The sequence below is a fragment of the Odontesthes bonariensis genome, chromosome 5 (assembly GCF_027942865.1).
Source record: "Odontesthes bonariensis isolate fOdoBon6 chromosome 5, fOdoBon6.hap1, whole genome shotgun sequence".
NCBI classification, from domain to species: domain Eukaryota; kingdom Metazoa; phylum Chordata; class Actinopteri; order Atheriniformes; family Atherinopsidae; genus Odontesthes; species Odontesthes bonariensis.
This window is the reverse complement of record NC_134510.1, coordinates 11611489-11628025: the sequence shown is the minus strand read 5'-3', so window position 1 is coordinate 11628025 and position 16537 is coordinate 11611489. Positions and strand designations below refer to the sequence as shown.

Below are 16537 nucleotides of genomic sequence, written 5' to 3'. Positions count from 1 at the left end.
CATTGTCAGACAACACACAAAACCTTAAGGCACCTCTTCTCTCCCCTTTCCTCTGTGCGCGCACCCTACGTTGACAGCTGTTTAAATTTTTAATAATTGTAGCGTGCACTGGGCCACGCCCGAACTCATTTTACCGACAAAAGTTCCAGATCACTTAATGCCACAGTCAGGTCACCCGACCTGTAAATAACAACAACTTCTTCTTAGCGCTTGACGTGTCTTTCAACGACACCCGTTTCACAACTCAGCGCGCCCAGCGATAACGCGCATTAATCAATTTACCGAAACCATATATTGGCTCCAAGACCAAAAAGAGCGTCTGCGGTTTCCTCTCAGCAAATGTACATCCTGACTGACGTTTTGACACTGCACATGTTATGATGCATTATTGACGAAACCAACAAAAGCACTGTGACTCAGAAGGCCTGCAGTGGAGAGCGCGCGTCCGCGATTCCCCACCACAGTGACCCCCTGGACTCTGTATCACTTAAAACTCGTTTACCGAAGCAGTTTAATCCATAAACAAACTCCACTGGCCGAAAACAACGATTATTGAGTTACATATCCCACCGAACGACTAGAACCGGCTTATCCCATTGCGGCGACGCAGGGTGGGCCTATTTTAGGTCCCTCAAAATCCTTGTGACATATTCACTAACAGCCTCTCTCCGGCCTGTTAAACTTCACTTCATCAACTTCAGTACTTACAACAACCTCAACAATTTAGACAGATTCTTCCCCACTCACTGATAACCGTAGGCGACCTCTCCACCCCGGACAGGCCCTAAAAGCATGCCCTTTCTGCAAAACAGTTTTCCCCCAGTCCACAGTGCAGCTAAGCGGCCCCCATGAGAAGATGACAAACTCACCTATTATTTCTTAGCCGGCCTCACGACGACAGCAGCCCCACTGAGGACAGGCGGAACCCAGATGCTGGAGCAAAGACTTCTGTGTTTGTGACGCCAAATGTAGTAAATTCTGAGAGAGGTCGTCTTCAAAAACCGGTGTAAAAAATGAGTGATGAAGAAAGCTGCTGAAACGGACGTAGTCGAACAAAAGAAATCTTTATTTCTGTCATCAGGTCCGTCTCAGTTACAGAAAATGCATTTCCCGGGAGAGCCTGTGGTCAAATCGAAAAACTCTCTCTTGGGGAGAGAAAGTCCCTTACTTTTAAAGAAGATTCGAGGCCACTGGTCCAGGCGTAAAGCCAAAAGATATGGTCTGACTGTACGGTCCCATATCAAATCTACCTTATTTGGGTAAAACTATTTAAGAGCTTGTTTTTCAGTGTATCTCAGTGTCTTGCACGGAGACGTGCGAAGGCGTCTTGAAATTAACCAGCTGTGGACTCATTAAACTCTGGTTCGTCCATTTTGTCTGTGGACTCAATGAACTCAGTTCAGATTTCCTCATGCGCCTTTAGGCCCCATTTTGCCTGTGGGTCCATACACTTCACTGGCTTCTGGGAGCTGTTGGAATAACCAATAAATAATCAAAACATAGTCTATCCATGCACAGCATATTGACAACTTGTCTATAAAGTAACGAAAGTCATATTGACAGCGTATATGTTCTTACTCTCTTTCACTCTTCTGTGGTGAGACTGTGAGTATTTCGGGTTGGCTTCAAGACGCGCCTGTAGCACAGCACACAGGTCCGTCGCGCTGCTAAAAAAAACAACAAGAGGAATGAATAAAATGACCAGTGCTTAAAAGTATCAGTGCCAGAGCCGTGGTAAAAGTCAGCGCCGCTCACCCTCGATAGTGTCCCCGTCTGCCTCTCTGAAGTTCAGACTGTTTGACACCGCCTCCTTCAAGCGACTCGTTACATCCATATTGTGAGGTGACAGTAGCCTGTAAAAACAATAGGCCTATGGTTAATAAAAAAAAACTGCATTGACGTAACTTAACATCGGGTCCAACTCAACTAGATATTGGGAGAACATTCACTTATTCTTACCCTTGACCTGGATTATAATGCCACGGTGAGTTATGCAGGCGGCGAGCTGCTTCCTATAAATTGAAAACACGAAATTCATTTTTTTAAATAAAGCAACTCACACTGGTTTTCACGTGATGGACACAATTAAGTTGAGTTTAGCCTAAAGCCACAGTCAATAACCTACTCTTACCGCGATTTTCGGATTCTGTATCCGCCTTCTCTTGGGGGTGCGCTCTTCAACTTCTCTGGAATGTAACTTCAGTCCGTTCTCGACGGCCATCTTGCCTCCAACCTAGCGAATCTCTGGTCGATTCCCTCCAGCACCCTCTCCACGACCGTATCCACAGTGCTGGCCACCATACGAGACATCCCGGTCATAGCATTCAACAGGACTTTCATTTTATCTGCCTGTAAGCAAGTGAGTAAGTAAGTTTAATAGACAGCACATTTAAAATCAGCGAGAACTGTCCCAAGTGCTGTACAGTGTCAACAAGACTAAAATTAAACAATCAAATGGTCATGTGCAAGTAGAAAAAAACACACAAACCTGTAGACCCGCAGAGAGTTGCTGAGGAGTTGAAAGCAAGTCGTCTTCCAGCCATTGTATTCCGCAAACCAGGGCAGTTTTCACAGCACGGGACTCTGTCTGCCTTTCTGTCTGCCTTTCTGCCGCCAGATCTGCTCTTTAAACTTTTTGTTTACACTGCACGACACAATGTTTCTCATACGTGATTGAACGAGAGCTTATGCGAGCCGTTAAGCTCCACCAATCATATGCGTATACGTCATTACACGGAATACTCGCGAGACAACCTCCCGTCCTTTTGCTAGTTAATGTTGTCTGACCACAGCTGGCAATTTGCACTGTTTTGACACAAAAATGGACTCTGCAAGGACAAAGAAAAGACCTCGGCGATATTGTGACCATTGTGACACCGAATTAAGCCATACACAATAAAACACTGAGCGCACTACTGCACATTATGTATACAGGCCAGATTTCTATATTTTTATTTCTATATTTCTATTTTATTTAAGAAACCTTTTAGAATATTGCTGCTGCATGCTTATTTTATCTTTATCTTATCTTTATTATTATACATTTGGACATCCAGTGCGGGCAACAAAGAAAAGAATTTCATTGTTCAGGGAAACACGTTTCTAACTGCACATATGACAATAAACCTTTGAATCCTTGAATCCTTGAATTTTGCCCACAAAAAGCGGTATTACAAAAGAGGTGTTTGGGAGAAAAAAAACAGATATGCATCACCTGTCACCAGCAGACAGCGTGCACCTCTTCTTTTTCAAGACAACACAGCAACAAACTTGGCTGGAGTTGGAGGTGATAGTGATGAACGTGTAGAAACAGGCCTGCCCACCCCCCACCTCACCTCACCCCACCCCACTTGAAAATGACTGTGGCAGCTCCTGACCTGATCACTGGCATTTACATATTAAAGGCTCTCCTAAGTAGGGGAGGGGAGGGGGGCATGGGGGAGCAGTTGCCAGGTCAATTTGCGACAACTTGGGCCAAGTTTTCACTTTTACCACCGCAAATGCAGGGGCTTAACGTATGCGGACATGTAAGGGGCCACATACATCCACAAATCCCTCTTTTCATGCAGTGACTGACACAGTCGTCAGATGAAAAGACAACTATCGCCAAGGAGTGAAATAAGATTTTCGTGTCCCGTTTCAAGGTGCAGGAAAATTGCTATCACAGTCCCATCACTCAGAAGGAGAGTCTTCCATGAAGCTGCATGCCACGTCAATATTCCCCTTCAACACGAACACAACGCAGACCCACATATTCGCTGGAATGATGCCTGGGCCCGACGACAGTGTCGTCAAATATTCCTTTTATTAGTCAGGATGGCCGAGCGGTCTAAGGCGCTGCGTTAAGGTCGCAGTCTCCCCTGGAGGCGTGGGTTCAAATCCCACTTCTGACATTGCAGATTTCTCCTAGAGAAAAATTTTCACTGGCTAGGCAACCCAAGTTTACTCCTTGCTTAGCAATACCATGTCGTATTGCTATTCTGCCACTGCATCATCTAGTTTAAAGATTATTGTGGCCGCTTTACCTTCCGAAGAGTTCTTGCTTCCAAATGCTATGCCTACTATTTGTTTGCCTCAGGAGACCTGTTAAACAACAGCCAAGACACTTGTTGCATGAGAATCTTCTGACCACAGCTCAACAAGCTGTGTTGTCACAACCTTCTACAGTGCTTTGGGCAGGACAGAATCATTAGCAAAAGGAACATTGTTGATTATAAGGTCTTGGTTTGCACTTAACACCATAGTAAACGGGACAGGGCTTTTGACCGAAGAAACCTGGCCTCATGTTAGGCTATTTGAAGGGGGCTATTGACATTTAGGCCGAAGATGGGTGAGAGTATCAAAACAATCATCACTTGGTGGCAGGCAGCTGATAAAAGCCCATTTTCTCCCCGTCTGGGAATCGAACCCCGATCTTCCGCGTGACAGGCGAAGATACTATCCATTATACTAACAAGGAATTTCTGTGTGACTGACACAGTCGTCAGATGAAAAGACAACTATCGCCAAGGAGTGAAATAAGATTTTCTTGTCCCGTTTCAAGGTGCAGGAAAATTGCTATCACAGTCCCATCACTCAGAAGGAGAGTCTTCCATGAAGCTGCATGCCTCGTCAATATTCCCCTTCAACACGAACACAACGCAGACCCACATATTTGCTGGAATGATGCCTGGGCCCGCCGACAGTGTCGTCAAATATTCCTTTTAGTAGTCAGGATGGCTGAGCGGTCTAAGGTGCTGCGTTAAGGTCGCAGTCTCCCCTGGAGGCGTGGGTTCAAATCCCACTTCTGACATTGCAGAGTTCTCCTAGAGGACCATTTTCACTGGCAAGGCAACTCAAGTTTACTCCTTGCTTAGCAATACCATGTCTTATTGCTATTCTGCCACTGCATCATCTAGTTTAAAGATTATTGTGGCCGCTTTACCTCCGAAGAGTTCTTGCTTCCAAATGCTATGCCTACTATTTGTTTGCATCAGGAGCCCTGTTAAACAACAGCCAAGACACTTGTTGCATGAGAATCTTCTGACCACAGCTCAACAAGCTGTGTTGTCACAACCTTCTACAGTGCTTTGGGCAGGACAGAATCATTAGCAAAAGGCACATTGTTGATTATAAGGTCTTGGTTTGCACTTAACACCATAGTAAACGGGAAAGGGCTTTTGACCGAAGAAACCTGGCATCATGTTAGGCTATTTGAAGGGGGCTATTGACATTTAGGCCGAAGATGGGTGAGAGTATCAAAACAATCATCACTTGGTGGCAGGCAGCTGATAAAAGACCAAGCTTTTGGTTAGCTTTGAAAAGAAACAATTTATGATATATTCTTTGCTCAGCTTCTTACCTCTCCCTCACAAAACAGAGCAGGCCACCGGCCCTGAACCTCTGACACCATAGGCTCTAGCTCAATAATCGCCATGCGCCTCAGAGAGAAAGTTAGCGCCATCTTTTGCTTTAGGAGTTCAACATTCTTATTCCTCTTCATATATTCCTCAACCAGAGCCAGTCTTTCCTCCTCCAGCGAGTCTTCAAGCATCACTAGCACAAGCTAGGCACTAGCATCAGCTAGCTGCAAGCGTTCGCTAATTCAACTATTTGTACAAGTATTTAATGCTTACTGTTGCTAAAGCTAATCGTATCCATTGATTTGTCACACAATATAACCCTGAATATAAATTCTGACACTATTTTAGCGTTACTAGCTAGTCGCTAGCATCAGCTAGCTGCCAAAGTTCACGATTTAAGTTATTCATGTTTAACGTTTACTGTTGTCAATGATAATGCTTCTTATCTTATTTATAGATTTCTAACACAATATAACCATTTAAAAAGTCAGACATTATTTTAACTTACATGTAAATTAAGTTCAAACTTACCTAAATGGAGTGAACTCCAAGCTCTTGTGGGACATAGCCAGACAGGAGAGTAGCAGACTGCGAGTGACGAGCCTCAACTCCAAAAGTTGGCTTTCCCGCAATTTCCAACAAAGAAACAAGCGTTATCTGAACTTTTACTGCTTGTTCTGAATCGCTATTCAAAGATACAAGTAGTACTAACTTACTTAACTGTATTGACACCAACAAATTGCTTGATTTGCTGGACTGACTGAAGTTTTTGTGTTGAATGTTAATAACCCATATTTTAACGTTGTTACTACTTTAAATAGTTATTTAGGCCAAAAAATAAAAGTTGGCCTTTTTACAGTGTGGCGATAGTTGTCTTTTCATCTGACGACTGTGTCAGTCACACAGAAATTCCTCGTTAGTATAATGGACAGTATCTCCGCCTATCACGCCGAAGATCGGGGTTCGATTCCCCGACGGGGAGAGCTAGGTCTTTTATCAGCTGCCTGCCACCAAGTGATGATTGTTTTGATACTCTCACCCATCTTCGGCCTAAATGTCAATAGCCCCCTTCAAATAGCCTAACATGATGCCAGGTTGCTTCGGTCAAAAGCCCTTTCCCGTTTACTATGGTGTTAAGTGCAAACCAAGACCTTATAATCAACAATGTTCCTTTTGCTAATGATTCTGTCCTGCCCAAAGCACTGTAGAAGGTTGTGACAACACAGCTTGTTGAGCTGTGGTCAGAAGATTCTCATGCAACAAGTGTCTTGGCTGTTGTTTAACAGGGCTCCTGATGCAAACAAATAGTAGGCATAGCATTTGGAAGCAAGAACTCTTCGGAGGTAAAGCGGCCAAAATAATCTTTAAACTAGATGATGCAGTGGCAGAATAGCAATACGACATGGTATTGCTAAGCAAGGAGTAAACTTGAGTTGCCTTGCCAGTGAAAATGGTCCTCTAGGAGAACTCTGCAATGTCAGAAGTGGGATTTGAACCCACGCCTCCAGGGGAGACTGCAACCTTAACGCAGCGCCTTAGACCGCTCGGCCATCCTGACTACTAAAAGGAATATTTGACGACACTGTCGGCGGGCCCAGGCATCATTCCAGCGAATATGTGGGTCTGCGTTGTCTTCGTGTTGAAGGGGAATATTGACGAGGCATGCAGCTTCATGGAAGACTCTCCTTCTGAGTGATGGGACTGTGATAGCAATTTTCCTGCACCTTGAAACGGGACACGAAAATCTTATTTCACTCCTTGCCGATAGTTGTCTTTTCATCTGACGACTGTGTCAGTCACACAGAAATTCCTCGTTAGTATAATGGACAGCATCTCCGCCTATCACGCCGAAGATCGGGGTTCGATTCCCCGACGGGGAGAGCTAGGTCTTTTATCAGCTGCCTGCCACCAAGTGATGATTGTTTTGATACTCTCACCCATCTTCGGCCTAAATGTCAATAGCCCCCTTCTAATAGCCTAACATGATGCCAGGTTGCTTCGGTCAAAAGCCCTTTCCCGTTTACTATGGTGTTAAGTGCAAACCAAGACCTTATAATCAACAATGTGCCTTTTGCTAATGATTCTGTCCTGCCCAAAGCACTGTAGAAGGTTGTGACAACACAGCTTGTTGAGCTGTGGTCAGAAGATTCTCATGCAACAAGTGTCTTGGCTGTTGTTTAACAGGGCTCCTGATGCAAACAAATAGTAGGCATAGCATTTGGAAGCAAGAACTCTTCGGAGGTAAAGCGGCCACAATAATCTTTAAACTAGATGATGCAGTGGCAGAATAGCAATACGACATGGTATTGCTAAGCAAGGAGTAAACTTGGGTTGCCTTGCCAGTGAAAAGTTTTCTCTAGGAAAAATCTGCAATGTCAGAAGTGGGATTTGAACCCACGCCACCAGGGGAGACTGTGACCTGAACGCAGCGCCTTAGACCGCTCGGCCATCCTGACAACTAAAAGGAATATTTGACGACACTGTCTGCGGAACCAGGCATCATTCCAGCGAATATGTGGGTCTGCGTTGTCTTCGTGTTGAAGGGGAATATTGACGAGGCATGCAGCTTCATGGAAGACTCTCCTTCTGAGTGATGGGACTGTGATAGCAATTTTCCTGCACCTTGAAACGGGACAAGAAAATCTTATTTCACTCCTTGCCGATAGTTGTCTTTTCATCTGACGACTGTGTCAGTCACACAGAAATTCCTCGTTAGTATAATGGACAGTATCTCCGCCTGTCACGCGGAAGATCAGGGTTCGATTCCCCGACGGGGAGAGCTCGGTCTTTTATCAGCTGCCTGCCACCAAGTGATGATTATTTTGATACTCTCACCCATCTTCGGCCTAAATGTCAATAGCCCCCTTCAAATAGCCTAACATGATGCCAGGTTTCTTCGGTCAAAAGCCCTTTCCCGTTTACTATGGTGTTAAGTGCAAACCAAGACCTTATAATCAACAATGTGCCTTTTGCTAATGATTCTGTCCTGCCCAAAGCACTGTAGAAGGTTGTGACAACACAGCTTGTTGAGCTGTGGTCAGAAGATTCTCATGCAACAAGTGTCTTGGCTGTTGTTTAACAGGGCTCCTGATGCAAACAAATAGTAGGCATAGCATTTGGAAGCAAGAACTCTTCGGAGGTAAAGAGGCCACAATAATCTTTAAACTAGATGATGCAGTGGCAGAATAGCAATACGACATGGTATTGCTAAGCAAGGAGTAAACTTGGGTTGCCTTGCCAGTGAAAATTTTTCTCTAGGAGAAATCTGCAATGTCAGAAGTGGGATTTGAACCCACGCCTCCAGGGGAGACTGCGACCTTAAGGCAGCGCCTTAGACCGCTCGGCCATCCTGACTACTAAAAGGAATATTTGACGACACTGTCTGGGGGCCCAGGCATCATTCCAGCGAATATGTGGGTCTGCGTTGTGTTCGTGTTGAAGGGGAATATTGACGAGGCATGCAGCTTCATGGAAGACTCTCCTTCTGAGTGATGGGACTGTGATAGCAATTTTCCTGCACCTTGAAACGGGACACGAAAATCTTATTTCACTCCTTGCCGATAGTTGTCTTTTCATCTGACGACTGTGTCAGTCACACAGAAATTCCTCGTTAGTATAATGGACAGTATCTCCGCCTGTCACGCGGAACATCGGGGTTCGATTCCCCGACGGGGAGAGCTCGGTCTTTTATCAGCTGCCTGCCACCAAGTGATGATTATTTTGATACTCTCACCCATCTTCGGCCTAAATGTCAATAGCCCCCTTCAAATAGCCTAACATGATGCCAGGTTTCTTCGGTCAAAAGCCCTTTCCCGTTTACTATGGTGTTAAGTGCAAACCAAGACCTTATAATCAACAATGTGCCTTTTGCTAATGATTCTGTCCTGCCCAAAGCACTGTAGAAGGTTGTGACAACACAGCTTGTTGAGCTGTGGTCAGAAGATTCTCATGCAACAAGTGTCTTGGCTGTTGTTTAACAGGGCTCCTGATGCAAACAAATAGTAGGCATAGCATTTGGAAGCAAGAACTCTTCGGAGGTAAAGCGGCCACAATAATCTTTAAACTAGATGATGCAGTGGCAGAATAGCAATACGACATGGTATTGCTAAGCAAGGAGTAAACTTGGGTTGCCTTGCCAGTGAAAAGTTTTCTCTAGGAGAACTCTGCAATGTCAGAAGTGGGATTTGAACCCACGCCTCCAGGGGAGACTGCGACCTGAACGCAGCTCCTTAGACCGCTCGGCCATCCTGACTACTAAAAGGAATATTTGACGACACTGTCGGCGGGCCCAGGCATCATTCCAGCGAATATGTGGGTCTGCGTTGTCTTCGTGTTGAAGGGGAATATTGACGAGGCATAAAGCTTCATGGAAGACTCTCCTTCTGAGTGATGGGACTGTGATAGCAATTTTCCTGCACCTTGAAACGGGACACGAAAATCTTATTTCACTTCCTGGCGATAGTTGTCTTTTCATCTGACGACTGTGTCAGTCACACAGAAATTCCTCGTTAGTATAATGGACAGTATCTCCGCCTGTCACGCGGAAGATCGGGGTTCGATTCCCCGACGGGGAGAGCTAGGTCTTTTATCAGCTGCCTGCCACCAAGTGATGATTGCTTTGATACTCTCACCCATCTTCGGCCTAAATGTCAATAGCCCCCTTCAAATAGCCTAACATGATGCCAGGTTTCTTCGGTCAAAAGCCCTTTCCCGTTTACTATGGTGTTAAGTGCAAACCAAGACCTTATAATCAACAATGTGCCTTTTGCTAATGATTCTGTCCTGCCCAAAGCACTGTAGAAGGTTGTGACAACACAGCTTGTTGAGCTGTGGTCAGAAGATTCTCATGCAACAAGTGTCTTGGCTGTTGTTTAACAGGGCTCCTGATGCAAACAAATAGTAGGCATAGCATTTGGAAGCAAGAACTCTTCGGAGGTAAAGCGGCCACAATAATCTTTAAACTAGATGATGCAGTGGCAGAATAGCAATACGACATGGTATTGCTAAGCAAGGAGTAAACTTGGGTTGCCTTGCCAGTGAAAAGTTTTCTCTAGGAGAACTCTGCAATGTCAGAAGTGGGATTTGAACCCACGCCTCCAGGGGAGACTGCGACCTGAACACAGCTCCTTAGACCGCTCGGCCATCCTGACTACTAAAAGGAATATTTGACGACACTGTCGGCGGGCCCAGGCATCATTCCAGCGAATATGTGGGTCTGCGTTGTCTTCGTGTTGAAGGGGAATATTGACGAGGCATGCAGCTTCATGGAAGACTCTCCTTCTGAGTGATGGGACTGTGATAGCAATTTTCCTGCACCTTGAAACGGGACACGAAAATCTTATTTCACTCCTTGGCGATAGTTGTCTTTTCATCTGACGACTGTGTCAGTCACACAGAAATTCCTCGTTAGTATAATGGACAGTATCTCCGCCTGTCACGCGGAAGATTGGGGTTCGATTTCCCGACGGGGAGAGCTAGGTCTTTTATCAGCTGCCTGCCACCAAGTGATGATTGCTTTGATACTCTCACCCATCTTCGGCCTAAATGTCAATAGCCCCCTTCAAATAGCCCAACATGATGCCAGGTTTCTTCGGTCAAAAGCCCTTTCCCGTTAACTATGGTGTTAAGTGCAAACCAAGACCTTATAATCAACAATGCGCCTTTTGCTAATGATTCTGTCCTGCCCAAAGCACTGTAGAAGGTTGTGACAACACAGCTTGTTGAGCTGTGGTCAGAAGATTCTCATGCAACAAGTGTCTTGGCTGTTGTTTAACAGGGCTCCTGATGCAAACAAATAGTAGGCATAGCATTTGGAAGCAAGAACTCTTCGGAGGTAAAGAGGCCACAATAATCTTTAAACTAGATGATGCAGTGGCAGAATAGCAATACGACATGGTATTGCTAAGCAAGGAGTAAACTTGGGTTGCCTTGCCAGTGAAAATTTTTCTCTAGGAGAAATCTGCAATGTCAGAAGTGGGATTTGAACCCACGCCTCCAGGGGAGACTGCGACCTTAAGGCAGCGCCTTAGACCGCTCGGCCATCCTGACTACTAAAAGGAATATTTGACGACACTGTCTGCGGGCCCAGGCATCATTCCAGCGAATATGTGGGTCTGCGTTGTGTTCGTGTTGAAGGGGAATATTGACGAGGCATGCAGCTTCATGGAAGACTCTCCTTCTGAGTGATGGGACTGTGATAGCAATTTTCCTGCACCTTGAAACGGGACACGAAAATCTTATTTCACTCCTTGCCGATAGTTGTCTTTTCATCTGACGACTGTGTCAGTCACACAGAAATTCCTCGTTAGTATAATGGACAGTATCTCCGCCTGTCACGCGGAACATCGGGGTTCGATTCCCCGACGGGGAGAGCTCGGTCTTTTATCAGCTGCCTGCCACCAAGTGATGATTATTTTGATACTCTCACCCATCTTCGGCCTAAATGTCAATAGCCCCCTTCAAATAGCCTAACATGATGCCAGGTTTCTTCGGTCAAAAGCCCTTTCCCGTTTACTATGGTGTTAAGTGCAAACCAAGACCTTATAATCAACAATGTGCCTTTTGCTAATGATTCTGTCCTGCCCAAAGCACTGTAGAAGGTTGTGACAACACAGCTTGTTGAGCTGTGGTCAGAAGATTCTCATGCAACAAGTGTCTTGGCTGTTGTTTAACAGGGCTCCTGATGCAAACAAATAGTAGGCATAGGATTTGGAAGCAAGAACTCTTCGGAGGTAAAGCGGCCACAATAATCTTTAAACTAGATGATGCAGTGGCAGAATAGCAATACGACATGGTATTGCTAAGCAAGGAGTAAACTTGGGTTGCCTTGCCAGTGAAAAGTTTTCTCTAGGAGAACTCTGCAATGTCAGAAGTGGGATTTGAACCCACGCCTCCAGGGGAGACTGCGACCTGAACGCAGCTCCTTAGACCGCTCGGCCATCCTGACTACTAAAAGGAATATTTGACGACACTGTCGGCGGGCCCAGGCATCATTCCAGCGAATATGTGGGTCTGCGTTGTCTTCGTGTTGAAGGGGAATATTGACGAGGCATAAAGCTTCATGGAAGACTCTCCTTCTGAGTGATGGGACTGTGATAGCAATTTTCCTGCACCTTGAAACGGGACACGAAAATCTTATTTCACTTCCTGGCGATAGTTGTCTTTTCATCTGACGACTGTGTCAGTCACACAGAAATTCCTCGTTAGTATAATGGACAGTATCTCCGCCTGTCACGCGGAAGATCGGGGTTCGATTCCCCGACGGGGAGAGCTAGGTCTTTTATCAGCTGCCTGCCACCAAGTGATGATTGCTTTGATACTCTCACCCATCTTCGGCCTAAATGTCAATAGCCCCCTTCAAATAGCCTAACATGATGCCAGGTTTCTTCGGTCAAAAGCCCTTTCCCGTTTACTATGGTGTTAAGTGCAAACCAAGACCTTATAATCAACAATGTGCCTTTTGCTAATGATTCTGTCCTGCCCAAAGCACTGTAGAAGGTTGTGACAACACAGCTTGTTGAGCTGTGGTCAGAAGATTCTCATGCAACAAGTGTCTTGGCTGTTGTTTAACAGGGCTCCTGATGCAAACAAATAGTAGGCATAGCATTTGGAAGCAAGAACTCTTCGGAGGTAAAGCGGCCACAATAATCTTTAAACTAGATGATGCAGTGGCAGAATAGCAATACGACATGGTATTGCTAAGCAAGGAGTAAACTTGGGTTGCCTTGCCAGTGAAAAGTTTTCTCTAGGAGAACTCTGCAATGTCAGAAGTGGGATTTGAACCCACGCCTCCAGGGGAGACTGCGACCTTAACTCAGCACCTAAGACCGCTCGGCCATCCTGACTACTAAAAGGAATATTTGACGACACTGTCGGCGGGCCCAGGCATCATTCCAGCGAATATGTGGGTCTGCGTTGTCTTCGTGTTGAAGGGGAATATTGACGAGGCATGCAGCTTCATGGAAGACTCTCCTTCTGAGTGATGGGACTGTGATAGCAATTTTCCTGCACCTTGAAACGGGACACGAAAATCTTATTTCACTCCTTGGCGATAGTTGTCTTTTCATCTGACGACTGTGTCAGTCACACAGAAATTCCTCGTTAGTATAATGGACAGTATCTCCGCCTGTCACGCGGAAGATTGGGGTTCGATTTCCCGACGGGGAGAGCTAGGTCTTTTATCAGCTGCCTGCCACCAAGTGATGATTGCTTTGATACTCTCACCCATCTTCGGCCTAAATGTCAATAGCCCCCTTCAAATAGCCCAACATGATGCCAGGTTTCTTCGGTCAAAAGCCCTTTCCCGTTTACTATGGTGTTAAGTGCAAACCAAGACCTTATAATCAACAATGCGCCTTTTGCTAATGATTCTGTCCTGCCCAAAGCACTGTAGAAGGTTGTGACAACACAGCTTGTTGAGCTGTGGTCAGAAGATTCTCATGCAACAAGTGTCTTGGCTGTTGTTTAACAGGGCTCCTGATGCAAACAAATAGTAGGCATAGCATTTGGAAGCAAGAACTCTTCGGAGGTAAAGCGGCCACAATAATCTTTAAACTAGATGATGCAGTGGCAGAATAGCAATACGACATGGTATTGCTAAGCAAGGAGTAAACTTGGGTTGCCTTGCCAGTGAAAAGTTTTCTCCAGGAGAAATCTGCAATGTCAGAAGTGGGATTTGAACCCACGCCTCCAGGGGAGACTGCGACCTGAACGCAGCGCCTCAGACCGCTCGGCCATCCTGACTACTAAAAGGAATATTTGACGACACTGTCTGCGGGCCCAGGCATCATTCCAGCGAATATGTGGGTCTGCATTGTCTTCGTGTTGAAGGGGAATATTGACGAGGCATGCAGCTTCATGGAAGACTCTCCTTCTGAGTGATGGGACTGTGATAGCAATTTTCCTGCACCTTGAAACGGAACACCAAAATCTTATTTCACTCCTTTGCGATAGTTGTCTTTTCATCTGACGACTGTGTCAGTCACACAGAAATTCCTCGTTAGTATAATGGACACTATCTCCGCCTGTCACGCGGAAGATCGGGGTTCGATTCCCCGACGGGGAGAGCTCGGTCTTTTATCAGCTGCCTGCCACCAAGTGATGATTGTTTTGATACTCTCACCCATCTTCGGCCTAAATGTCAATAGCCCCCTTCAAATAGCCCAACATGATGCCAGGTTTCTTCGGTCAAAAGCCCTTTCCCGTTTACTATGGTGTTAAGTGCAAACCAAGACCTTATAATCAACAATGCGCCTTTTGCTAATGATTCTGTCCTGCCCAAAGCACTGTAGAAGGTTGTGACAACACAGCTTGTTGAGCTGTGGTCAGAAGATTCTCATGCAACAAGTGTCTTGGCTGTTGTTTAACAGGGCTCCTGATGCAAACAAATAGTAGGCATAGCATTTGGAAGCAAGAACTCTTCGGAGGTAAAGAGGCCACAATAATCTTTAAACTAGATGATGCAGTGGCAGAATAGCAATACGACATGGTATTGCTAAGCAAGGAGTAAACTTGGGTTGCCTTGCCAGTGAAAAGTTTTCTCCAGGAGAAATCTGCAATGTCAGAAGTGGGATTTGAACCCACGCCTCCAGGGGAGACTGCGACCTGAACGCAGCGCCTCAGACCGCTCGGCCATCCTGACTACTAAAAGGAATATTTGACGACACTGTCTGCGGGCCCAGGCATCATTCCAGCGAATATGTGGGTCTGCATTGTCTTCGTGTTGAAGGGGAATATTGACGAGGCATGCAGCTTCATGGAAGACTCTCCTTCTGAGTGATGGGACTGTGATAGCAATTTTCCTGCACCTTGAAACGGGACACGAAAATCTTATTTCACTTCCTGGCGATAGTTGTCTTTTCATCTGACGACTGTGTCAGTCACACAGATATTCCTCGTTAGTATAATCGACAGTATCTCCGCCTGTCACGCGGAAGATCGGGGTTCGATTCCCCGACGGGGAGAGCTAGGTCTTTTATCAGCTGCCTGCCACCAAGTGATGATTGCTTTGATACTCTCACCCATCTTCGGCCTAAATGTCAATAGCCCCCTTCAAATAGCCTAACATGATGCCAGGTTTCTTCGGTCAAAAGCCCTTTCCCGTTTACTATGGTGTTAAGTGCAAACCAAGACCTTATAATCAACAATGTGCCTTTTGCTAATGATTCTGTCCTGCCCAAAGCACTGTAGAAGGTTGTGACAACACAGCTTGTTGAGCTGTGGTCAGAAGATTCTCATGCAACAAGTGTCTTGGCTGTTGTTTAACAGGGCTCCTGATGCAAACAAATAGTAGGCATAGCATTTGGAAGCAAGAACTCTTCGGAGGTAAAGCGGCCACAATAATCTTTAAACTAGATGATGCAGTGGCAGAATAGCAATACGACATGGTATTGCTAAGCAAGGAGTAAACTTGGGTTGCCTTGCCAGTGAAAAGTTTTCTCCAGGAGAAATCTGCAATGTCAGAAGTGGGATTTGAACCCACGCCTCCAGGGGAGACTGCGACCTGAACGCAGCGCCTCAGACCGCTCGGCCATCCTGACTACTAAAAGGAATATTTGACGACACTGTCTGCGGGCCCAAGCATCATTCCAGCAAATATGTGGGTCTGCGTTGTCTTCGTGTTGAAGGGGAATATTGACGAGGCATGCAGCTTCATGGAAGACTCTCCTTCTGAGTGATGGGACTGTGATAGCAATTTTCCTGCACCTTGAAACGGAACACCAAAATCTTATTTCACTCCTTGGCGATAGTTGTCTTTTCATCTGAAGACTGTGTCAGTCACACAGAAATTCCTCGTTAGTATAATGGACAGTATCTCCGCCTGTCACGCGGAAGATCGGGGTTCGATTCCCCGACGGGGAGAACTAGGTCTTTTATCAGCTGCCTGCCACCAAGTGATGATTGCTTTGATACTCTCACCCATCTTCGGCCTAAATGTCAATAGCCCCCTTCAAATAGCCCAACATGATGCCAGGTTTCTTCGGTCAAAAGCCCTTTCACGTTTACTATGGTGTTAAGTGCAAACCAAGACCTTATAATCAACAATGTTCCTTTTGCTAATGATTCTGTCCTGCCCAAAGCACTGTAGAAGGTTGTGACAACACAGCTTGTTGAGCTGTGGTCAGAAGATTCTCATGCAACAAGTGTCTTGGCTGTTGTTTAACAGGGCTCCTGAGGCAAACAAATAGTAGGCATAG

The 16537-nt window shown here is 45.7% G+C and overlaps 6 non-coding genes across 6 annotated transcripts; 5 read left to right on the top strand and 1 right to left on the bottom strand.

Moving 5' to 3' along the window:
• Nucleotides 1-3810: 3810 nt before the first annotated feature.
• On the top strand, nucleotides 3811-3893 carry trnal-aag (transfer RNA leucine (anticodon AAG)). Its single transcript has one exon. It is a non-coding gene; the product is annotated as a tRNA-Leu (tRNA).
• Nucleotides 3894-4709: 816 nt separating this feature from the next.
• trnal-aag (transfer RNA leucine (anticodon AAG)) lies at nucleotides 4710-4792 on the top strand. The gene has a single exon. It is a non-coding gene; the product is annotated as a tRNA-Leu (tRNA).
• Nucleotides 4793-6817: 2025 nt separating this feature from the next.
• Nucleotides 6818-6900, bottom strand: trnal-aag (transfer RNA leucine (anticodon AAG)). Its single transcript has one exon. It is a non-coding gene; the product is annotated as a tRNA-Leu (tRNA).
• A 2944-nt stretch (nucleotides 6901-9844) lies between these two features.
• Nucleotides 9845-9916, top strand: trnad-guc (transfer RNA aspartic acid (anticodon GUC)). The gene has a single exon. It is a non-coding gene; the product is annotated as a tRNA-Asp (tRNA).
• Nucleotides 9917-12538: 2622 nt separating this feature from the next.
• trnad-guc (transfer RNA aspartic acid (anticodon GUC)) lies at nucleotides 12539-12610 on the top strand. The gene has a single exon. It is a non-coding gene; the product is annotated as a tRNA-Asp (tRNA).
• A 3520-nt stretch (nucleotides 12611-16130) lies between these two features.
• On the top strand, nucleotides 16131-16202 carry trnad-guc (transfer RNA aspartic acid (anticodon GUC)). Its single transcript has one exon. It is a non-coding gene; the product is annotated as a tRNA-Asp (tRNA).
• Nucleotides 16203-16537: the final 335 nt, after the last annotated feature.